At 39.8% G+C, this 10,800-nt stretch overlaps 1 non-coding gene across 1 annotated transcript; it reads left to right on the top strand.

Moving 5' to 3' along the window:
* The first annotated feature begins 8,395 nt into the window (after positions 1-8,395).
* LOC145019051 (small nucleolar RNA R71) lies at positions 8,396-8,502 on the top strand. Its single transcript, XR_013667370.1, has one exon. It is a non-coding gene; the product is annotated as a small nucleolar RNA R71 (small nucleolar RNA).
* The last annotated feature ends 2,298 nt before the right edge of the window (positions 8,503-10,800 follow it).

Here is a 10,800-nt window from a genome sequence, read left to right as displayed (position 1 = left end):
AATCATATTAAACCAATATTTTCTGGCCGTGATTTTGGGGATGTCACACGCACTTGTGGGAAGTGCGGAAAGAGTCATGAGGGATCGTGCAGGCTAGGAGTATGTTACAAGTGCGTGAAGGAGGGGCATATCACGAGGGATTGCCCCAAGGGATTTTCTGTTTGCTTCCATTGCAACCAGACCGGCCACCAGAAGGCCGAGTTCCATCAGTTACATCAGGGATCAGCGCAGGGTTTTGCGCCTGCGGCTAGGGCTACCGAGGTTCGACCAGTGAAGGTCGAGGCACCAAAGGCTCGTGGGAGAGCCTTCCAGATGACAGCGGAGGAGGTCCACGCAGCTCCCGACGTTGTGGTTCGTATGTGTTCTTCTCTCTATTTATTTGAGTATGAGATATTAGGATTATAATATGTTATGCGTAGGTACTTTTCTTGTGAATTATGTACCTGCCTTAGTGCTATTTGACTCGGGAGCGAGTCGATCTTTTGTGACATTAGCTTTTAGTCATCATATTAGTATTTGTTGAGAGGATTTGAGTCGACCTCTACCAGTTTCTATAGCTAACGAGCGAGCAGTGTATGCCACGGAGGTGATTCGAGGATGTAGACTTGAGATCTTTGGTGTGGGGTTCCTGATCGATCTAGTCCCGATTGCGATGGGGACGTATGTGTCATAGTGGGCATGGATTGGTTGAGCCAATTTGGAGCTATTATAGACTGTGAGCGTCAGCTGGTGACGATTCGAGACCCTAGTAGGGGAGTACTTACGGTGTACGGTGAGGGTACCCGTCCTAAGTCAGCATTTTGTTCGGTTGCTAGGGCAATGCAGAGTTTGCAACAGGGTTGTAGGGGATTTGTGGCTTATGTGATGGACACGCGAGTAGCCTCTTGGAGGCCAAGTTCGATTGATGAGGTCCCAATTGTGCGGGAGTTCCCTGATGTTTTCCCCGAGGAGTTTCCGGGTGTGCCTCCCGAGAGGCAGGTGGAGCTTCGTATCGACTTGGTGCCAAGGGCGGCACCTATTGCCAAGGCACCCTATCACCTTGCTCCACCCGAGATGCAGGAGTTATCCTCACAGCTTCAGGAGCTACTGGGGAAGGGTTTTATCAGACCGAGTAGCTCACCTTGGGGAGCGCCGGTCCTTTTTGTCAAGAAGAAGGATGGTTCACACCGGATGTGTATTGATTACCGGGAGTTGAACAAGTTGACGGTCAAGAACTGTTATCCGTTGCCGAGGATCGACGATTCTATTCGATCAGTTGCAGGAAGCGTCCTGGTTCTCTAAGATAGACTTGAGGTTGGGATATCATCAGATGAGGGTTCGGGATGAAGATATCCAGAAGACAGCTTTCAGGACTCGTTACGGGCATTACGAGTTCGTGGTGATGCCTTTCGGGCTCACCAATGCATCAGCAACGTTCATGTATCTCATGAATAGGGTGTGCAGGCCGATGTTGGATCGTTCGGTGATCATATTCATCGATGATATCTTGGTGTATTCGAGATCCAGAGAGCAACATGAGGAGAATTTGAGGGAGATCCTTGGAGTTCTGAGATCGGAGAGGCTTTACGCCAAATTCTCCAAGTGTGATTTTTGGTTATGGGAGGTACAATTCCTAGGGCACCTCGTTAACCAGAAGGAGATATTGGTCGATCCGGCAAAGATCAAGGCGGTGATGAGTTTGGAGGTGTCGCGGTCACCTACCGAGACCAGGAGTTTCCTTGGGTTGGCTGGTTATTATCGGAGATTTATATGGGATTTATCTAAGATCGTCATGCCACTCACCAAGTTGACCAGAGTAGGTGGTGCTTTTTCATGGGGTCCGGAGCAACAGACCTTATTTGAGACACTTCACCAGAGATTTTGCGAAGCTCCGGAGCTCTCACTCCCGGAAGGGATAGAGGATTTGTGGTGTACTGTGATGCATCAATATCAAGGTTGGGAGCGGTGCTTATGTAGAGGGGGCATGTGATAGCATATGCATCGAGGCAGCTAAAACCTCATAAGTCGAGGTATCCCACCCACGATCTGGAGCTAGGGGTAGTGGTGTTCGCCCTCAAAATCTGGGGTCACTATCTGTATGGACTTCGGTGTACCATCTACACGGATCACAAATGTTTAAAGTACCTGAGGGATCAGCCTAACCTGAATATGCGCCAGAGGATATAGTTGGATGTGGTAAAGGATTACGACTACGAGATCCTGTATCACCCGGGCAAGGCTAATGTTGTAGCCGATGCCCTGAGCCGTACGGCGGAGGGCACCCCGATACGAGATGTTTACATGAGATTGACAGTGATGACTCCAGTGTGGAACACCATTCTAGGGGCCCAGGTAGAAGCTGTGAGACTGGAGAACTGCAAGAGGGAGCGAGTGATCGGGCATGTATCAGAGTTTGTTATCGATAGTCGAGGACTTGTAACCTTTCAGGGTTGGGTTTGGGTACCGTTTGTGGGCGGAATGTGTACCGTCTTGATGGAGGAGGCGCATAGATCGAAGTTCTCGATCCATCCCGGGGCCACTAAGCTATATTTGGACTTGAAGAAGGAGTATTGGTGGCCCTGTATGAAGAGGGATGTTGCATAGTTCGTAGAGAGGTGCTTGACCTGTCGCAAGGTTAAGGTCGAGCACCAGCGTCCGCATGGTAAGTTGTAGTCGTTAGAGATTCCCGAGTGGAAGTGGGAACAGATCACCATGGATTTTATCACCAAATCGCCGAGGACTGCCAGGGGTGTCGATGCAATTTGGGTGATCGTGGATAGGTTGACGAAGAGCGCTCACTTCCTTGCCATCAGCGAGAGCTCTTCCGCGGAGAGGCTGGCAGAGTTGTACGTTGGGGAGGTGGTATCGCCACATGGAGTACCGATCTCGATCGTCTCAGATCGAGATGTGCGTTTCACTTCCAGATTCTGGAAGAAATTTCATGAGGAATTGGGTACGCAGCTGCATTTTAGCACTGCATACCACCCACAGACATGCTTCGGGCATGTGTACTGGATTTCGGCGGGAGTTGGGACACGCATTTGCCCTTGGCTAAGTTTTCCTATAACAACAGCCATCATTCGAGCATTGGTATGCCACCCTTTGAGTTGTTGTATGGAAGGAGGTGTCGGACCCCCATTTGTTGGGGTGAGGTAGGGCAACGTGTCATAGGTAGTACAGAGATAGTGCTTTAGATGATAGAGCAGATACAGCGGGTCAGATAGAGGTTATGGACCGCTCAAAGTCGCCAGAAGAAGTGTGCGGATAGGCGTCGATCAGAGCTTGAGTTTCAGGTCAGGGATTTTTTTGCTCCTGAAAGTGTCTCATTGGAAAGGAGTGATCCGTTTCAAAAAGAGGGGCAAGTTGGGCCCCGGTATATTGGGCCGTTTAGGGTAATCGCGGGGGTGGGCAGAGTAGCATATCATTTAGAGTTACTTGCGGAGTTAGGTCAGATTCATGATACCTTCCACGTATCGCAATTGAGGAAGTGTGTGGCCGATGAGTCGGCAGTGGTACCGTTAGAGGATATCTAGGTGGATGCGAGTCTGAAATACGTTGAGAGACCGGTTGCGATTATGGATCGGAAGGTCCAGGTTTTAAGGAACAAGGAAGCTCCCCTGGTGCAGGTCCAGTGGCAACATCGGAAGGGGTCCGAGCTGATTTGGGAACCGGAGCGAGAGATGCGTGAGCAACATCCAGAGTTGTTTGCAGAATGAGACTTCGAGGACGAAGTTTGATTCTAGTAGGGGAAAGAAATAAAGAAATTGGATCGGGTGATCATCTATCAGCATAACATATGATGTCCGATCTTCATCAGTGCCAATGTTAGGCTTCCTTGCACATTAGGTTTCTAGATATGCAATCTTGGTTATTAGGATCTTATAGTTGTATATTTTTGTTTTAATCCCTAGTAATTAGGGATTTAAATATATAGCTTAAATTTCCTATATATAGTCTTTTTACGATGGCTTTGTGCATTATCTCTTTGTAAGAGAAAGAGTTCTTGTTGAAAGTTCTAATCAAAATTTGTTTTTAATTAACTCTTGTGAAATCTTTTTGTTCTTATTGTCATTGATTGCTTGTCGTTAAACTCCTACGATTCAACACACACACACACACACACACATATATATATATATATATATATATATATATATATATATATATATATATATATATATAGCGAGAGGGAGAGGGAGGGAGGGAGAGAGAAATAGAGAAATTGGATCGGATGAGGACTCAAAAATTGGTGAGAACTATGAGGACAAATATTTGTCGTAAAAAAAAAAAATAAAAAAAAAAAAAAAAAAAAAAAGGTGGAGGTTTGATTTTATTTATCATCAAAATCTCACAAGATGATATGACGTTTTGATAATTATGTGAGAGATTTTGGTATTTTCCGGCAAAAGTTATTGATTGGAGGGTTAAATAGGCAATAAAAAAAATAAAAAAATATAACAATTGGATGAAAAAAGGCAATACAACAGTTGGATGAAAAAAGGCAATACAACAGTTTATCCCCCCCTCCCTCTCCCTAATCATCTTTTCTCTCTCTATCATTTGTAAACCCCTTATTTGATGAGGTTTTTTTTCCATCTATTTCGCTTTTTGAAAATAACTTTTTTTTTTTCTTTGAAAACAAAATCTCAAAAACCAAAGTTTTTCAAATTTAATTCTCTACAAAAGAGCACAATCATGAAAAATTATAAAAAAAAAAAAATCACAAAAAACAATTCTCTAAAAATTATAAAAATTTAAGAAATATTAGTTTTTACAAAATTATTTCATTGTAAAAAGAATTTTTCAAAAATAAGTTTTTTAAGTGTTTATATTTAATTGTAATAAATATTAGTTTTTTAAAAAAATATAGAGCATAATATGATCCAAAATATGATTACTCAATATATTTATCATGAAAAAAAATATAATTTTTCATTCAACTTGTTTAAGATCCAAAATTTGTTATGATCTTAAATTATTTAGATCCAAATATTTTATAATCCTTAATTATATCCTTATTATTCAAAATTAAATGATTTAAAACATATACTAATCCATGATTCAAAATTTTACAAATATAAAATAATATAATTCAAAAATAGAATGAACAAAAAAAATATTATGATCATTAAAAAATGTCTTATTTAAAATTTTATAACGGTTAAACATTAACAACTCGAATAGATATTTAGTTAAAAAAATAAAAAATAAAAAATGAATTTAAAAACATTAAAACATGAAAACAAAACGAAAAACAAAAAAATGAATTTAAAAAAAAAAACAATAAAAATAAATAAATAAATAAATCACATAACTGAGTATGTGTGTACATGTGTGTGTGTGTAACATCCAGACTGGGTATCTTACTTTATACTTTAATATTGAGTTTTTGGACAGAGACTCAGCGAGTAGGCGCTCGGACTCACCGAGTAGGAGCGCGGATGGTCAGACTAATTTAATGGCGGAATCGGCTAGTCCATGCTGTTTAATGAAACCCTAATCTCCGGGGTTTGAGACTTATTTAAAGGGGCTTATAGCCACCATTTGCGGCTACCAGACCCTTGAGAGAAACCCTTATAGTGCTTGAGCGTTTGTGAGAGAGAAGAAGCCATTAATGGACCTTTGTGGGATTGTTTTGCAATAAGAAGTTGATTCCAGCATGGAGGAGGCCAATGAGGTTTCATATTTGTGGATTTCAAGCAGAGGGCATCATCTTTGAGGTAGCATATCGACCCTCTTTCTGTTTTGTTAAAGCAACCATGGATTTAGGGTTTCCTATGCCCTTTATTGGGTTTATTTGTTGAGAATAAGGTCCCTTATCATGTTTAGACTTCAGATCTGGACCCATAGTGGTCCATAGGAGGTTATCCATCTTGCTTTATGTTGGGTTATGGAAGAAAGGAACTTAGAGTGTTGTATTTCGGACTAAATCATCAAGTAGTGTCATTTGGACGTTGCATGAGTATCAAGTTCGAACCTTTACGTGGTTATTCGGCTTGGGGAGGTTAGATCTATGGATTAGAGGAGCAGATCTGACCTCAGAAGGTCATATGAGTTTGAGCATGGCTTGAACTTGCCGAGTCCAAGAACATACTCGGCGAGTAGGATGGGTCTTCCCCATAAATCATGCAGATGGTAACTCGCTGAGTTGGGGAAGTGACTCACTGAGTCACTTGGGATTTTGAGGACGTGAGTTCATGACTGAACTTGGCGAGTCGCAATAGTGCACTCCACGAGTCTGGTCAAAGGTTTGACCGTTGAATTTTGTTAACTTTTAGGGTTTGGTCAACTTTAGAGTATTTGAGCCTTAAGAGGGGTAAAATGGTCTTTTACCCTCCTGAGAGTGCTAAGAGAGGGAATGGTCTAGCCTTGAGAAATGTGTTGATGCCGAGTGTTTATTTTCATGTGATTAGGCGGAGGCTAGATCTTATTTCACGAAGACCGAGATTTCCGAGTTACCGAGTTACACGAGGTGAGTCTTCTCACTATACATTACCTAGAGTGGTATTATGAGTTGACCGAAACGTCTTATGTGCTATGTATGAGATTGTGTGCCATGTATGAGATTATATGGTATGTGATGTATGTATGATATATAATTGTATAAACCAGACCGGAGGGTCCAACGAGACAGACTGGGCCGAAGGGCCAACGAGCTATGACCGGACCAGAGGGTCCAACGAGCTACGGGACCGGAGGGTCCCGCTGAGACACATCGACCGGAGGATCGTACAGTAGCCTCGAGTGGCGTATGTGTTGTATGTGGTATATTGGGGAACTCACTAAGCATGTATGCTTACAGTTGTTGTGTTACATGTTTCAGGTACTTGCGAGGACCGTGGGAAAGCGTCGACGTGAACAGTACACACCATGATGACATTTTGATTTGTGATCTTGGGATATGTTTGATTTGATAACATCATTATTTGGTTTTGACTTCCTAGGCCTTTCGTTAACTCTGAATGTGATCTCTTTCTTCCCTACTTGTAGTGTGAGTTTAGACTCACAAACGTCTACTAGGGTTCTTATGGTATTTAGTAATGGGCATACACAAATACTAGGCACCTCTTCATCCTTTTACATATCTAAGACACCAAAATCAATTGGAAAAGCCAGTTTTCCAATTTTTACCAATAAATCTTCAACTACACCCCAAGAATGAGTAACGGAATGATTTTCCATAAGGATCGTCATTCTCGAGTCATTCAATTTTGGTAAGCTGAGCTTTTGGTAGAAAGAATATGGAATCAAATTGATGCTTTCTCCAGAATCAGCTAAAGCAAAAGTCTTTGTGGCATGTCCAAACTCACATGACAAAGTGAGGCGTCCTGGATCTCCCAACTTTCTTGGTATTCCTTCTATCACAGCCGTTTTCATTAAGAACAACCTTGGACATTTTTTTATAATTCTTGACGAGTGTTGAGAAGGTTTTGATGAAATTTTATGTATTTGGGCATTTTTGCCATGCTTTTGATGAAGGGTATATTAATTGGAATACCCTTTAATTGGTTGATACATTTTCTATGCTCTTGTTCTAGTGGATGTTGCCTAGCTCGAGAAGGATAAGGTAATGGTTGTTGATAAAGTTTAACCAAAGAAGTTGTTGTGTGATTCTGCTTAGGCCACGAGGTGACAGCTTGTTTGTCACGTTGTGAAGTCTGGGCATATGATTTTATTTGTTTCGACCTTCACTTCTTTAGTGGAGATTTCCATGATGTGTAGTTGCGGTTTCAAGTTGGTTTTTCTAGGAATTAATCACTCATGGACAAGTTTGGTCAATTGCCTGACTTGAGTTTCGATATTTGCAATGGAGGCTTGTTGGTTTCTCAACATGGCATTAGTAACATCGTACCTCTTCTCACTAGCTTCCATGAATCTATTCAATATGTACTCAAAATCAGGTTTCTTCTCAGATGGTGGTTATTCCTTTTGGTAGTAGGCTCGACCAGTTTGCCTATACTTTTCTTATTTTCACTTCCTGTATTCATCATATGGAGACCATTCCTCCTTAGTCTTCCTCCAATCATCATCATATCTTTCTCCACTTGAGTAACAAACTTGTGCTTTTTGATTCCCATATTCTTCCAAGTCATAGTCTTTTGTCAAATGTGACCCACTATAGTTGTCACATCCCACTTGAATGACATGTATAGATTTACCCACTTTGGTGGTCTTCTTATCCATATTATCAAGTTTTCCATTACCGTACCTAAGTTCTCATTTCCTCCATCACCATTTACATTACCTCTTGTAATATCAAGAGTGGTGATATTCTCTCGAATGATTGGAAAACTCTTCAATTAATGCCTTGATTGTAGTTGGGTCCTTCTTCTTCATGGGCCCTTGAGAATCAAGGACTTGTGTCATAGTTGCGTTTCTTGCATCATAGAAGATCGACACTTCTTGTTGCACGTTAAGGTCATGTTGAGGGCAATTCCTTAGCATTCCCTTATATCTCTCCCAAGCTTCATATAAAGATTGAACATCATTTTATTGGAAATCTACTATTTTCTTCTTGAGTTCGTTTATCTTTAAGGGAGTATTGAATTGGTAAATGAATGCATCATGAAGGTTGGTCCAGGTTGTGATCACTCTAGGTGCAAGTGACTTTAACCAAACCTTAACAACTTCTGTAAATGTCACCGGAAGCATTGTAAGTAGAACCACATCTCGTGAAACATCTGGAACATTAAAGTAGGTTGCAATGTCTAACACCTCATCAATGTATCTAAAGGAGTCTCCGTGGTTGTTCCTTGAAAAAGGAATATCGTTGAGCATTAAAAGGATATGTCCCGTGAGCTCAAAGTTCATCTAGGTCGGAATTTTAGGTGGAACGAGACACGACCCATTATCATTACACATCTGCTTTTTGTACTCCTCCATCATCATTGTTTTGATGTTAGCCATCGTGTTTTTAGTTTGTACCAGAATCGGTTCTTTTTAGGGGTCTTCTCAAAGCTTTCGAATTTGTAATTGAAAGGTGATACTTGACTCATCGTCCTTTTTATCTTTCTTATTGTGGAACACAGAATCGAGATCCATGATAGGAAAATTTGATCATTTGGTCTTATATTACTTAAACAAAACCAAAGAAAACCGTAAAAACGAACTAAAACTAAAAAACTCAGTTTTCACATCGTCACAGATAGGTTATCACATCGTGAATACGGAGAAAGCAAAAAACTAAATTAATGCAGAAAAGTAACTTTTAGTGGTTTTTCCCCCACAGAAAAGGATCGATTAACCTAAACTTGAATTAAAAACTAAAATAAGTAGTTCCCCGACAACGTCGCCAAGAACTTGACGTGCATATAAATACATATCATTTTTAAATTTATAACCTAACAAAACTTAAATAACTAATGCACATAGGTAGTGTACCTACTCAAATTATAATATAGAAAAGTAAGTCGGGTGTCGATTACAGGGAGTGTTATTTAGCTAAAAAATCACTACTAAAATTAATCTAAGAAAAACCACTAAAAGTGGGGGTTTTATCTAACTAAGACACTTCCATTCAGCTTTGAATCACCTTTTTTCCTATGGTTAGTTTCAAGACATGGATTAATTTCAGTTGGTTACAATATAAATGTTATTGGAAGTCTTAATCCAATCTCCAAATTTTTTCACCAATTTTTGAACTACTATGTAATGATCTTACACAAGTGGACACTAAATTGATTATTATTGTTCTTAGGATATATATATATACATATATATATATATATATACGATAAATTATCTATGATCTAGACAAATAATCAAAACACAATTATGATCCAATTATGTTCATGCAATTAAATTGATCATTCAGTTGCATAAAACTTGAAGATGTAAGAAATAAAAATTAAAACTATTAACATGTTAGGCTTTGATATATCAAACACAAGCTAAATCAACTTCATAAATCTATGAAAAGTAAAAACTAAAACATAGTATTAGGGTTCATCATTACTAAAGAAAGTCAAAGGATTTGGCTCATGCAGAAAAGAAACACATGATTACAAGGTTAACTAGGCTAGACATGATTAGATCAATGCAGACCCAATGAATGACGCAAATTTCTTGCTCCAATCTACTGATCTCCAATCTTCTCCTTCCTTCCAAAGGTTCTTAGAAGGTTGTTTTTCTCATCTTAATTGCATCTTTCTCTCCAGATATCGTCTAGATCTCTCAAAGTTGATATAATGTTTGGTATTTATAATTTCCATAAAATCGGTCTTCATGTCGTGACCACAAGGGTGTCACGACGTGAATATGGTAATTATCTTGTATGCACCAAGGAAACTATACTTCACCATATAGGAATCTTTTAAGGACACATGGTCACGTTGTGACCAAGAAATGGTCACGACGTGACCAAGAGATGGTCACGTCATGAGAATCATCTTCATGCATGGATCGTGAATCTTCTGAATGCCACGCCTTGACATGTTATTATCCTCATCGTTGAAAGTGTAAAAACCCTGATTTCTTCTTCCTTAATCTCCTAGTTTCTACACCAGTCCTCTAAGTATCCAGATTTTGTAGATTTCAGTACCTTTTCCTTGAAAATGTCCTTTTAGGCGGAAAAATAGAATTTAACTTAATAAGTACCAAATATATTTTCATTATACCATATTATAGCTAAATGTATTAAAATAATGCCTAAATGTGTGTATAAATATGGCAATATCACAACCCTTCCCCAATGTTATTATTGTCAAAATCATCACTCTCTTCATCCTCATCTTTAAAATATTTAACAAATTTAGTTCTAGAAGAGACATAACCAACTTGATCCTCATAAGAAGAATCCTTAGATTCATTCTCCAACTTTTT

This window comes from Lactuca saligna, chromosome 9 (assembly GCF_052625555.1).
Source record: "Lactuca saligna cultivar CGN05327 chromosome 9, ASM5262555v1, whole genome shotgun sequence".
Taxonomy (NCBI): domain Eukaryota; kingdom Viridiplantae; phylum Streptophyta; class Magnoliopsida; order Asterales; family Asteraceae; genus Lactuca; species Lactuca saligna.
Note: the sequence above shows the minus strand (reverse complement) of the source record. Positions and strands in the feature narration are given on the sequence as shown.